Source organism: Tupaia chinensis, unplaced genomic scaffold, assembly GCF_000334495.1.
Source record: "Tupaia chinensis unplaced genomic scaffold, TupChi_1.0 Scaffold000146_1, whole genome shotgun sequence".
NCBI lineage: Eukaryota > Metazoa > Chordata > Mammalia > Scandentia > Tupaiidae > Tupaia > Tupaia belangeri.
The window spans coordinates 6422062-6435729 of NW_006159616.1; positions in this window are offsets into that span (position 1 = coordinate 6422062).

The following is a 13668-nucleotide window of genomic DNA, read 5'->3' on the forward strand; positions in this document are numbered from 1 at the left end:
AGCAGGAATACAGCTGGACCCAGACTGGAAAGGTACTGAGTTCACATCCCAGAAGCTCCCTAAGCATGCCAGGCATGTATTCATGTACCCCGACCTGAGTCAGCTGAGACCGAGGGTGGACATGGCATGGGGGCCCTGCTGGGAGTGCCTACTTCTCTTTACTCTTTCTCTCCTCTGTCTCTCTCTCTCTCTCTCTCAGGGAAGAAATAAATAAACACACTTAAATTAAGAACTTTGGACTAGCTCTAGAGCACAGCAATTAAGCTGGATCCCACATGGCTGCCCATAATTTGAATAGTGAACCTGGTGGCTTGAAAAACACACTGGGCATGCATGTGTGCCCCAAATCCTGATGGGGTGCAGAAATGGAGAAAAGGGGACTGCAGAATGACCACGCCCCACTGTGGCACACTCGCACGCTCTCTCTCTCTCCCATTCTTCTCTCTCCCGTTGTCAGTGGGTGTGTGGAAATTTTTTTAAAAGGAACAAGTTTATTTTGGAACAGGCAAATATTGAAATCCATGCATAGTTTATTCATAATATGCATTTAACTTTTGGAAGCCCCCCGTCTTGATCCTTCATTGCATTACTAACAGAAATACCTGAGAATGGGATAATTTACAAAGAAATAGAGGTCTGGGGCCAGCAGATGACTTAATAGTTGACCACAGTTCAAGTCTCTGACCCGGTGGCTTCAAACTCACAATGGGCACACGTGCGTACCTGCCCCAAATCCTGAGAGAAGGATGGAGGAGAAGAGATAGCGGCATGGCCATCCCACCTGGGGGTGATTTCTCGCTTCTGTCTCTCTGTCTCTCTAGCAAGCACACACTCCCTATATCAAAAATCTCTCTAAAAATAATAATACTAACAGACAAAGAGATAGAGGCTTATTGGCTCACAATTCTGACTGCTGGAAGTCTGAAAGGATAGGCAAGCAGCAGGCTGGCCACCAGGATAGCCACTGAAAACACAGAGGATGGCAGATGTGTTCAGAGAACACGTGAGCTGTAGGAAGCTCTCTTAAAACAACCAGGTCTCCCAAGAACTAGCCCCTACTCTTGACAGCCACATCTCACTGGGTCTCGTGAGACACCATTAATCTCTTCATGGGAGTGGTGTCTCCGTGATGCAATTCGCACAATCCAATTGGCACCCACCAGGCTATACCACTCCCCGACACCAGATGCCAAAGCATGATTCTTTGGAGGATAAGCCATTTTCCAAACTATAACAAGCTCTCATATATCAAGTTGCTGGAAAAGCCATGACATGTTTTTCTGTTTTCTATGCAAAAATACGTCACGACTTTCCCAACGACCCCATAGATGGAGTACTATTCCAGGAGGCTGACCACTTATTTCATTCCTGGGGTACTATGATCAGTTATCCACCAATAAAGACCCCGAGGGGCCATCCTGACTGCCCTTTACAGTAGGTGTGCCCACCCTGCCCGTGGCTGTGAGGTGCTGCCCCTCAGTCTCTCCTACTCTGGGGTCCCTTTGTCCCCACTGAAATCAGGGAGCCCATCTGGATGGAGGCAGCCTACCGCACTCAGCCTATAGGAGGGCAGCCACCGTGCATTCCAAGGACGAAGGAGCCCATTACTCATGGGTTTCTTGGCATCTCTGTGCTCTGGTCCTGCCTGAGGAAGGCAGCTGGGGAGAAGGGATGCCGAGCACGTGATACACACAGCCCGACACTCCCTGTCTGCCTGCCCTCTGGAGTCCCTCCTCCACATCATGACATCACAACCTCATTAACTGCGGGCCACCATTAGTCAACCAAGTACGCTGGGAGAGCGAGCTCCAGCTGTACCACTTAACAATCCAAGCCAGAATCTAATGAGTGCACCATCAGTGAATTCAGCCCAGTCCAGTGCTATTGTCTGTCCCTCTTGAACTAAACCCCTCAGGGCCCACTCACGTGTCACCTAGGTTTCTGGTACATATTAGCAAAGTCCTGTACTTCCGCCAGTGTTGCCTGCTAGGCCCCAGTGAGCAGCCGTCACCATGGCACGTGCTGGGATTTGCTCTAGCAAGGGACACATGACAATAGGGTGCTTGCGTGAGTCTTGAGAATGGGCATGTCCAATCAAGGCATTAACTCCAGCTGAGATGATCACATGGGTTTTTTTGGTTTGGGGGATTTTTGTAGAGAGATTTTTGTTATAGGGTGTGTGCGCTGACCAGAGAGACAGAGAGAGAGACAGGGATAGAAAATGAGAAATCATCCCCTGGGGGGGATGGCCACAGCACTGTCCCTTCTCCATTCTCCTCTTGGGACCGTGGGCACTCACACACGTGTCTCTGTCTCTCTCAGGCAAGCGCATATGCCCTCTGGCAATTTAAACAAAAAGATGGTCAGTTTCATCTTCATTGAACAGATTCACCCATTCCATGTTTCAAGACCCTATTCTTTATTTTTTAGACATCTGTCCTCTTTTTTCTTTTTAGTTTCTTTTTCCCATGAAGAAAAGAGAGAAAGCCAGAGAGAGAAAGGCACCCCCAGCAGAGTGCTCCCACTGGGATCCACTGCAGCCTCAGCCGGCCCAGATCACGGCACACACACATGCGCACGGACGCGGCACAGGGAGCCGCGGGCTGTGAGCCGGGGACCGCCCGCGTCCAGTCGCACCGCTCTGCACCACTGTCTGCCCCAGGAGGCCGTTCTTTCTTGGTTAATGTCCTAATTTTCACATAAGAAACTTGTTGAGATGTGAATTCAATTGTAATTCAGCAACCAGCACAATTAAATTTGCTTTTCAACAATGCCAGCCCTGTGGCTGCAAGAAATAAGAGCTGCCTTAAAGGCTATCATGGAAAATCTCTGCTTCTCAGATGTGAGTTGAGGTGAGCCTTAACAGACCTGAACTTGTCACTTTTGCAAGTGCTTAAGAGCCCTCGAATCACCACCACCACCCCTCCCCCGCCCCATCCTTCAGTCACCATTATTGCCACAGCATCCTTCAGTCACCATTATTGCCACAGCCGTCGGGCTCCCCAGGGACAGGCCTGAGTCCACACATCCTCTCGATCACCTGCAGGCCACTGCCATGAACTGGAATGCCCCTGACCACCCATTTCTTGCTGGCAGGAGCTCAACACCACACTCAGGCACAAAGGCACCAGAAAACCATCCCCAGAGTCCACCCAGGCAGATCCACCTCTGCCACCGCTCCAGACACCAATTCTGCCTCCTGGGGTGCTGGGGAAGCTGTTGGCCTGCACTGTGCACTGCAAGGAAACCACTCGGTGATCTTCCCGGGCAGAGTCATAGGAAGCTACTCGCTCACCGTGGGGGTTGAACTGACGAGGCAATGACTAATAAGAGGAAGGAGGACTGTAATTTGGTCAGCCCGTGGCCTAGTGGTTAAGCAAGCTGGATTCCACATGGCTGAACATGGTTTGAATACCAGACCTGGCAGCTTGAAAAACACACAAGAACTGTGTGTGTGTATGTGTGTGTGCACGCACGCACACACACATACACACACACAAAATCTCAACAGGACAGAGAAATGGAGGAGAAAAGATGTGACATGACCACTCCCCACTGAGGGGTGCTTTCTCCCTCTCCCTTTCTTTCTCCGCCTCTGTCTCCCTCTGGCAGTTAGTAGGTTGTTGGGAAGGTCATGACGTCATTTCTATGACAAAGTCATTTCTATGCAGAAATGCGTCATGACTTTCCCGACAACCCAATAAAGAGGGAGAACTACAATTAATGTAGCAGTGGATAGGAGTAGCCGTAACCGACAGCACTCAGACTGAGCCCCCCAGGGAGGGAGAGCACTGACAAGGCTCCCCCCAGAACTAAGAATCCTTGAGAAAGAGCCCCTGAGGGCTCTGGTGAGCCACACGCACACAGTGAATCCCCAGAAGAGGGGAAATAAAGTCCCCAAGGAAGAGCACCCCAGGGCTGAGAGACAGAGAGCTCCCAGGGAGAGGCCCCCCACTCAAGGGCTAAGGTAAGTCCCTAAAGAAGAACACACCAGGGCGGAGACAGAGCTACCAAGGAAGGGCCCCCCCACCCCGAACTGAGGGAGGGTCCCAAAGAAGAGAGCCCACAACAGACTGAGAGAAAGCCTCAGCCAGAGCTCAGATCGAGCCCCAAGGAGGCCCCTCCTCCAAAGGACTAAGGCAGACCCCCAAAAGAAGACCACCTCCCTGCCAGGGCTGAGACAGATGCCCAAGGAAGAGACCCCACCTCCCCCAGGACTGTGTAGACCTCCTAAGGAAGGGCCCCCCCAGGCTGAAATACAGTTCCCAAATGAAAGCCTTGAACAAAGGTAGAGACCTTCCTCCACCCCGCAATGCCTCAAGGAAGTGCCCCCCAACACACACTCCCTTCAGGCCCACACCAGGCATTGTCGCAAAGGGCACGGCTGGAGCTCCCTGCATGGGGGTGGGGGGGGTCGACCTGGTGCCACACTGGTGGAACTTGCTAGAAATCCAACCTGTGGAACTTACCAGAAGCCTGCCACACAAACTGCTACAGAAGCTGTCTCACCAGAGGCGCCCCGCTGCAAAAGGGCCTCCCGGAGGTGCTGGGGAAGCTGCTGGCCTGCACTGTGCACGGCAGGGGCCTGCTGGGCCTGGGACGCTGCACTGCTACAGGAGCCTGCTGGAGCACACTGCAAGCAGGAAGCAGGACCTCCCCTTCCCTGCTGTGGGCTCTGGCTCGCAGCGCCCTCTAGTGACAAAGCCCAGCTTTGCAGTTGGCCCCAGGGAAAATTTAAAGGGCCCAGATCCACTTTCTCCAACAGGCAAAAAGGGTGAGCAGGAACCAACAGACAGATCAGTTATTGGCACCAGTGAAATGCTGGCAATGAAAAAGAAGGAAATATTGCTATATAAAACAACATGGATGAATTTTATAACTATTATGCTGAGTGAAAGAAGGCAGACCCCAACTAGCACAATCTAAATTTCCATTTATATGACATTCAAGACCTGCCAAAGTACTCTACAGTGACAGTAGTAAAGACACAAATGTCTTGGGGGTTTTATCTTACTGAAAGGGGCACAGTAAAATTGTCTATTATGGTTGGGTAGTAGTGTATTTAGTTGTGTACATTTGTGAAAATCCTTTGAACTGAGCACTTAAGATCTATGCATTCATTATGGATAAATTATATATCAATTTTTAAAGCCCTCAAATATTTGGTTTCAAATTCGGTCATTGTATACTACTTGCACACAGTAAGTAATTTTTTAATTGCCAGAGGCCACACACGCTCACCGGAGAGAGGCTGTGAGAGAGAGGGAGAGAGCACTTGTCATGGGGCATGGTCACACCACAATCCCTTCTCCTCCATTTCTCTCTCCTTGTGGGATTTTGCACACATACATGTCTGCCTGGCATGTTTTTCAAGACGCCAAGGCTGGGATTCAAACCATACTTAGTCATGTGGGATCCACCTCCTTTAACCACGAGGCTACAGGACTGGCCCAGTAAATAACTATTTTTCTTATTTTGAGAGAGAAATTTTTGGTAGAGGGTGTGTGCACTTGCTGGAGAGACAGAGAGACAGAAAGCGAGAAATCACCCCCCAGGGGAGGATGGCCACGCTGCAATCCCTTCTTCTCCATTCTCTTCTCAAGATCTTGGGCATGCACACACATGTGCCCAGTGTGAATTTTAAGCCACCACGTCCCGGACTTGAACCACAGTAGACTACGTGGGAGTCCAGCAAGGTGGTCATTATGCCATCTGCTCGTTCCGACAAGTATTTTTAAGTAAATAAGTACATATACGAATCACACATTCTCTCTGCTTTCCTCACATCCCATAGAAATGGGACAGTCCCCATAGCCCTCCACTCTTGGCCAGACATAGCTCTGATGACACTGACGTTAGCTGCAGCGAGGCACAAGGTCTCTGGTACTGCCTGAGTTCCTGGCACGTCTTGAGTGCTCTGCACCTGACACCATTTCCGAAATACTAACATTCGCAGTACTCTATGTGGTCTATGTTACAATCACCCCCTTTTACAGACGAGGAAACAGAGCCCACGCTCATAGGCACTTTGCAGTCAGACTGCCGTAGGTTCAAATCCCAGCTCTTCCCCTTACTAACTGTGAGTCTTAGATGAGACAACTACTCACCCAGAGCCTGGCTCTACTCGTCTTCGAGATGGGGATAATAATATTTTCCTCCTGGGTTGTCATGGGGTACAAATGAGCTTACCCACATAGAACATCCGGTACAGTATCCAGCCCAGAACAAGCACCCACCACGGGCAATGCAGGATCCGTTGATCCTAAGACACGTGCTCAGAAATCAGAACGTGTTTTGCCAGCAATGGCGCCTCACCACCTCCTAGGACGGACCATGCAAGTCAGTCATGGCGCAGGCATCGTTTCCTAGATGCAAGCAAACCTGGCTGCAGCTGCTCCTCCTGTGGTCATCTCCATGCCTGAGCATCAGCTAGCTCTTTCAGCAAGAGTCAAACAAAATCCTGATGGGCTGAGAAAGCATCATGCCACACTGCGGTTGGCGGCCGCTTTTCTTTCTCGGTGGTACACAGATTAACAGTGTGTCGTGCCGTTGCCGGTTTCCTAGACTGACCAAATGCCCTGGTGGAGTATTATTATCACAGATCTGTGCTCCCCACTGTGGACGACTGGATTATTCCTCACTGGGCTTCCTGCTTTTCTGTTAGAGACTGGGGCACCCATGTTCTTGCTATGTGCTGGGCCGTGCCGTCTGAATTTCCCTACCTCACCAGTGTGTAACTCGGCCACTTAACTTGTCTTGAAATGTGAAGAGCAGGACAGGGCCCCAGCTCCAAGGCGAATCCTGAGGACAGCGTACGTGTTTGCCCAGGCTGCTTCCAAGGCCCGGAGTAGCCACTAGTGTAAGGAGAATGAGAAACGGGTGAATCTGACTGAGCGCCATCCTGCAGCCTGAAGCAGAGCCTTGCCAGTCGACCCCACCACTTGTGAGCGAGAAGGATAATGGCTTGTAGTTGTACATCACTGAGATTTAAGGGGCTATTTGTTACGCACCATCAGCATAGTAGCAATAGCTAGTGTCCTCGCTAAACTACAACTGTTTCGAGGACAAGTTCCATAGCTTATTTCCCTCCATATCCCCAGAATCTAAACTGGTAACAACATGGCAGCTAGAAAGAGCATCAAGAGACGGGGGAGGAGGGGGGGAAAGCAGGAGTCACACAGAAGTGGTTTCAAATCTCAGCTCTACCGCTTAAACACTGGCAAGTCATCTAGCACCCCTAAGCCTCTGCTTCCTTGTCTGTACAATGGGGGGCTTTGTATCCCAGTAGAGATGAGAAGGGACATGAGGATGTGCATGGGGCCTCACTAAGTCCCTGCACTAGCAACTGCTACAGACACCCGCTTCCCTTTCCTCAGTGGATGTTTGTGATGGAATGCACAACTGAGCCCCCTGTAACCCATTTCTGCACCCCAGAACCTGCTGGAAACTTTATTCAGATGTTCCTGGCATGTGGCAGATGAGTTCCAGCAAGAAGAGGATATGCCTGGGATAGGTCTGGCAGGAGCCAGGCTGTTCCCAGCATCCAGACTCCCAGGGGTCCTCTTTCTAGTTCTGTTTCCAGTCCACCTACATCCAAGTGCCCAGGGTGGTGCCAGGCTCAGACTTACCAGACCTCGTGATCTCTCAGACTCTACACCCAGTTGCTTACTGTGAAAAGGCAAGAGTCGGGAAGGCAAGGCGGAGATGGCTGTCCATCTGATCCAGGCAGATGATCTGCCAGTTCGGCCATCCTGACAGATGATCTGCCAGCCAGCAGGGCTCATGTGCACAGGAGCCTTCCTGACCAGCATGGTCTAGCGAAGCCCCCACGGGTCTCACCCTGGAACAGAGGGTTCAGCCTGAGTTCTAGCCCTGACTCGGCCACAGCCTGCTACGTGACCTGGCAGGCCCCTTCACCTCTCTGCGCCTCCATTTCCTTGTCTCTACAATGGGTTGTATCTAGGACATCTCCATGGTTTAGGTCACAGGCTCATCTGAGAACCTGGTGGGAGCCATGGACTGCTTCCGAGGACAAGGCACTAGTCTGGGCAGCTCAGGAGCTTGGAGCAGGTGACCCCAGAGGAGCCACGGGGTGATCTGGGGAGCCCTGTGCTTCCTACAGAATTGAGGCTGAGCTCCCTCTTCAATGTCTCTCTACTGAGGAAGCTGCCATGGCTGTAGAGAAGAGGCCGAGAGGACCTTCCTCCTGAGCTGCTCCTGCGTGGCCTCGGCAGCACCGGGTTCCTGGCCCCTACATCCTGCCCATTAATTATCCCTTTGTTGCCATGGTTTTCCTGAGCCTTCCAGAGAGAGCAGGCCCAGACATAAGCAGCGAGTCCAGTAATCAGCCGGTCTTGGGTTGGGAGGGTCTCCAGAGGTGACCTACACACACACACACACACACACACACACACACACACACACACCAGTCTTGATTCTTAGCCTTCCACCCTCCAGCATGCCATCACTGCTCCCATGCCAGAGGCCTGCTGGCTGCTGGGTGTCATGGCCACCATTGGTCCCCTCTCTGACCCTCTGTTCCCTTTCTGGAGAAGTCTCTGATCCCACCAAAGTCAGCAAGGCTTAGGTCACAAATAGGTAAAACCAGGCATCTGGAACCACAGGACGTCAGCCCTCAACCTCGCCATGTGACCCTGGGGTGTGGCGTCATGCCTCGTTACACTTCAGCAGCCCTCAGCGTGCACCACGCACAGCGCTTGCACACACTTAATCCTCACAACAAATGCACAAGGTAGATGTCCTTTTGTATTTATCCACTGCAAGTCACCGAACATCTACCAGCCTATATAAATAACAAGCAGTGGCAACCTCGTACAGCTTCTGGAGATCCGAAGCTTAGCTTAGTGGTTCAGCTGGGTGGCTCTGGGTCTCCCATGACGTCACAGTCAGGCTGTCAGCAGGGCTGCAGCCTCATCTCAGTGCTCGACTGGGGCTGGAGGATCCACTCCCAAGTCCATTAGTGGATGTGACAGGTCCCAGTCTCAGATCCTGGCCTCATGGGCCTCTCCATAGCCTGCCTGAGTGACGTCAGGACTTGACAGCTGACATGCTCCAGAGTGAGTGATTGAGAGAGAGAAAGGAAGAACCCAAGACAAACATTACAGCCTCCTTTAAAACCTAGCCTCCTGTCTCAGAAGAGGATAACTTTACTTCTGCCAAATTCTACTGGTCACCCAGATCAGCCCTGATGCGATGTAGAAGGCAACTAACCGAGGGTGTAAATACCAGGAAATGAGAATGGTTGCCTAACCGAGGGTGTAAATACCAGGAAATGAGAAGTTTCTGGAAGCTGGCCGCCACATCCCATTTTAGAGAAAAAGAAGCTGAGATTCAGAAATGTGAAATAGTAATGGAACGAAGATTCAAAAGCAAAGCTGTTTGACTCCAAAATCTACGCCCTTTAACCCGTATATTCTCTCTCCTATCTGCCTCCGGTTTCCCCCAAATGCACTTAGACTGGGTTATCATTACGGGCCTTCCATTTAGAAAGCACTACGCTGGGACCCAAACCTCAGTCTCCTGACTGCAGCCCTAGGCCCCAGTCTGCCCCAACACAAAGGCCCTCAGTCCCTGGTACCTTCTCTTCTGTATCAAACTGGCTGGTGTGGGTCTTCAACCATCTCTGGGTCTTGGTTACCTCTTCTGGAGAATGGGGGAAAGAGGGGGTACAAACAGGATCTGATGACGATGGAGACCACCATGAGAGTGACGAGGACGATGAAGATCGCGATGCCGATGGTGATGATGAAGGCGAAGCTGACAGTCGGACGCTGACGATGAGTAGGATATGATACACCTTGTCCTTTGAGCATTTTCTGGGGGACCAAAACCCTATGTGCGTTTCATTGTCTCGGCCTTTGCCTTCCACAGTGTCCCTGTGCCAGCAGCGCGGGAGTCACAGTGGGAAGCTCAGGGTCCACTTCGCTCCCACCCCGCAAGGTGATGGGAGTGAGACTGATAAGGACAGTTCACCCCATGAGAAAGGCAAGCACCAATCATGTCCCTGCTTAGCTAATAAAGCAACTGAGACATGGAGAGTAAGGTCTGGGTCCTCGCCCCAACTCCTCCCACCCCTACCTGGGCCCAGCCTGCCTGCTTCAGGCGAGGTGAGGTTGAGGTCAACAAGGGCCTAGCCCTAAAAGCCGCAGGACCATCCCATGGCCTCCTGCATCACGCAGCCTCCTGGGCTCCCGGCCTACAGCCTGGCAGGGCTGTCAGCAGGTAGATCAGAGGCGAGGAGGCGCCCGGTGAACAGTGACCTTGTTGCAGATTACTCCAGGGCAAGGACGCTCAGAATCAAGAGATAGCACTCAGCACAACAGCACACAAACATTTCGGAAAGAGGGGGAAAAATTAAGTCTTTGAAATAACATTAATCATGATAATGCTTTTGCCGGTTCCCTCCCTTGGTGCCTGCTGGATGTTCTTTCGGTTTAACCCTCAGCAGGCCAGGCTCCTACAAAGTCTCGGTGCTGTGTGCTCTCCCTCCCCCGGCCAAGTCACCCTCTGATGCCATGGAGCATCCAGAACAAATCTTTCCCAGTACCCAGCAGCCAGCCTGGGTGCGGGTGGCAGGCCAAGGCAGGGGCAGAACTCAGGGGAGGCAGGTAAAATAGAGGCAGGAGGTGGTTAGAAAGACAGCCACGTCTCGCCCTGGTTTCTCAGTTGTAAAATGAAGATCTCACATCCCAGGAACCCCCTAGTCCCAGGTAAACCACAAAGGTTGGCCCGCCTGGTGGGAGTCGTTGTGAACAGAAAACTATACATACACATATATATCTATCCTGTCCTGAGTGCTGCTCAGTCGTGGGCTGATCGCGATCATGTGGTGTCATGGAGTGAACTGCTGGGCGGGGACCCCCACACACCAAATGTGAACGTCGTCTCAGCCCATCTTCTGCTGCTGTGATAGAACACTACAGGGGAGTTGGAAAAGTCATAATGCCTTTTGCATAGATAAACTGAAAAATACAACATGAGTTTTTCCATGATCCAATAAAAACTGGATCATTTTTTTTTGAGAAGTTTTTGCTATAGGGCATGTGCTTGCCAGAAAGACAGAGACAGAAAGTGAGAAATCACCTCCCAGGGGGAATGGCCATGCCGCAATCCCTTCTCCTCCATTCTCCTCTTGGGATCTTGGGCATGCATGCACACGCACCTGGTGCGAGTTTAAGCCGCTGGGTCCAGGACTCGAACCATGGTCGGCTACATGGGAGTCCAGAGACATAGCCATTACACCAACTGCTGGTCCCAAACTGGGTAATTTATAAACAATAGAAATCACACTTCTGGAAGCCAGGAGGTCAAAGAGCATGACACTAGTGTCTGGTGAGGGTCATCCCAAGGCAGAACGACGGAAGACAGATAAGCACATGAGAGAGAGGGTCACTTTTTAAAGGTCCCATTTCACAGAAACCACCCCACTCCCACTTCTCAACGCTGTTGAATTAGGGATTAAGTTTCCAACACATGAATTTTGGGGGACACATTCATACCGTAGAATTAGTGGAAGTCCTGACTGCCTCCCTGACCCCATGAGATTGCACAAGGAAATCTAAAAAGGTTATGGAGAATGGACTGACATACAAGTTTTGTTTTTGTTTTATGCTATGGAATGCGTGTGTTCACCAGAAAGAGACAGACAGAGAGAGAGAGGGAAAGTGAGACATCGCCCCCCAGCAAGAATGGCCATGCCATAATCCCTTCTCCATTCTCCTCTTGGGATGCTTGGGGGCACTCAGACACACACACCCAGCATGTTTTTCAGGTCACCAGGTCCGGGACTTGAACCACACAATTAGTCATATGGGATCCAGTGACCTTAATCACACCACCACTTGGCCTAATATACAAGTTTATTTTGCTGCAAAATATATATTTATATTTTTGAAATCCATGCATAGCTTCTTCATAAAGCACTTTTTTTTTTTTTTTTTTGCTATCTCCTCTTGGGATCTTGGGCACGCATACACACGCGCCCGGCATGAGTTTAAGCCACCAGGTCCGGGACTCGAACCACAGCCAACTACGTGGGAGTCCAGCGACATAGCCATTACTCTAACTGCTGGTCCCCATAAAGCACATTTTTAAGAATGTTTTGAAGACCCCTTGTATTTGGAGATAGAACCTTGACAGACATGATTAAGGTTAAATGAGGTCATAAGGGTAGGGCCTCAATCCAATATGGTCACTGTCCTTCTAGCACAAGGACGAGATGCCAGAGATGACCCTAAGCAGAGAACACAACCAGAAGGTGGCCACCCACAAGCCACAGAGAGACATCTCAGGTGAGTCCACCCTGCCTGCACCCCGATCTTGAACGTGCACCTCAGAACTGTGAGGAAATGCATTTCTATGTTTTCAGCTCCCACATCTACACTGCTATCTTATGCAGTCTTTGCAGTCTGACATACACGTGGTACACGCGGTGGCAGTGACAGAGCCAGCACCCACTGCCCTGTTATGTCCCAGGCACTGAGACAGGAGCTTCACACGGGCCCATTGATTTAAGCCTCACAAACCCCAGAGGCAGGTTCTAGGATCATCTTCTCTTCACAGAAGCACAAAGAGGCAAAGTTACATCCTTCGAAGATTCCCACCTAGAATGTGGGTCACTGGGATTTGAACCCCTTCAGGCTGGGGCAAAGCTTGGGCTACTCGAAGTAGGAGTCCATGTTGTCAAGTCTTTCTGTTTTTCAAGGGAAGTTGAAAAATCACTTGGCTTTAAATGCTGGCTGCTAATTAAGAAAAAATGACATTTATGGGCACACAGTTACCTGTGTCTAACTCTCAGTTGCCTGCTTTTAGTTGTTGTTCTTAGAGAGTTTCAACAAGTAGAATTAAAATTTCGTCCGCCACCGCCCACATGACTCTCTGCTTTCCGTGGTGAATGTGGACCTTCCAATGTGGGGCTTAGAGGCTTAGAAAATCGGAGAACACTGGCACCCAGTGGGAATATAGAGACTGTGGCATCCAAGCCCTCCTTTCAGAGACAGCACCACGGCGCTCAGAGATGTGCAACGGACCACCAGGTCACACAGCAAGCAAATACCAGGGCCACAAGGTTTTCTCACTGAGTCCACCATACGACCTCTCCTCTTTATTTATTTTTTAGAGGTTTTTGCTATAGGGCACGTGCACTCACCAGACAGACAGAGACAGAGAGACAGAAAGCGAGAAATCACCCCCCCCCCAGGGAAGATGACCACGCCGCAATCCCTTCTCCTCCATTCTCCTCTCAGGACCTTGGGCACGCACACACATGGACCCGGCGTGAGTTTTAAGCCACCGGGTCCGGGACACGAACCACAGTCGACTACGTGGGAGTCCAGCAACATAGCCATTATGCTAACTGCTGGTCCCAACCTCTCCTCTTCACCTTTCCTCTGGTCCTCCAAATTTGGCTTTCTGTCTATCCAGCCAGCCTGGTTCAAGGTTTGCCTGGTTCTGAGCTGCTCAAAATCAGGGGCTTTGCCTTGCCTGTCTTCATACTCCCAGCTGTACATGGTGGGGCACCCGGCACAGTCTGCCCCAGCTCAGCCCCTCCTTGCTGTCCTCTTCTCACTAAGCCTCAGCTTCCTCGTCTATGGAAACAGGTACAGTGCCTTGAGAAGAGATGAAGCACACAGTAGGTGTGCATTGAAG